The sequence below is a fragment of the Etheostoma cragini genome, chromosome 8 (genome assembly GCF_013103735.1).
Source record: "Etheostoma cragini isolate CJK2018 chromosome 8, CSU_Ecrag_1.0, whole genome shotgun sequence".
In the NCBI taxonomy this organism is placed as follows: domain Eukaryota; kingdom Metazoa; phylum Chordata; class Actinopteri; order Perciformes; family Percidae; genus Etheostoma; species Etheostoma cragini.
Window position 1 is genome coordinate 331,169 of NC_048414.1, and position 1,222 is coordinate 332,390.

Genomic DNA, 1,222 nt, shown 5'->3' on the forward strand with positions numbered 1-1,222 from the left:
GACACAAAACCTCCACAAAGAGACACAAAGAGACACAAAACCTCCACAAAGAGACACAAAGAGACACAAAACCTCCACTTTCTGTCGGCTAAGTTGAACTCTACACTGTAAGTAATGTAATCTCCAGGTATTACTGTAGATTTCACAGTAACACGACTGGACATGATCTCACAGTAGAATGCTGTAAAGTTACATCACAAACTTGTCTCCATGACAACATCACAGTAGTCTAAGTATTACAGTAGAAATCCCAATGCAGCCACTATAGTACAGTAAACTACTGTATTTTACTTTTTTATCTTATGTTGTGTTTAATTGTTGTGTATTTTCCAATGAATACATAAAATACTGTAAATGGAAGTACCTTTAGTACCTTTACTGTGAAAAGAATCACAGGAGCTTCCTGGACAATCGTTACAGGAAGTTACTGTAAACGTTACATTTCTTACAGTGTAGTTATTTCATCAATCAATGGTAAAAAGATTAAAAAATATAAAACAGCGTCGTGTTTTACTTACAGAGACGAAATCCTGACGGAGCGGAGCGAAGAGAAGGAAATGTTTTAGACAGCGCTGCTCTGAGCTAAATGCTAACATCAGCATGCTAACTACTTTCAGCTAAATGCTAACATCAGCATGCTAACTGCTCTGAGCTAAATGCTAACATCAGCATGCTAACTGCTCTGAGCTAAATGCTAACATCAGCATGCTAACTGCTTTCAGCTAAATGCTAACATCAGCATGCTAACTGCTTTCAGCTTAATGCTAACATCAGCATGCTAACTGCTTTCAGCTTAATGCTAACATCAGCAAGCTAACAGGCTGCTGTTGTTCATAAGGTAACTATAGCGATAACTTCTGTTTCTCTGCAAGTATTTTTTTTTATTAAACTTTTTATTGTTAATACTTGAGTATAATAATAATTTTGGACGTCTACATTTGGTTTTTGCTTGTTTTTATTTAAGCTTTCTACCACACCTTCACATGTATTTTATATTTAATATGATTTGTATTTGTGTGTGAACATAAAAAACATTAATAAAGGATCCCTAGAGAGATTTTTGTTAAAGAGTAAAATGCTTTTAGTTTAACATGAAGCCCCAAAATCACCATCACCAAACCCACCAGACTCCATGTAAATAATTACTACTTTTAGCATGTATAGTGCAGCATATCTCCACCAGACTCCATGTAAATAATCACTACTTTTAGCATGTATAGAG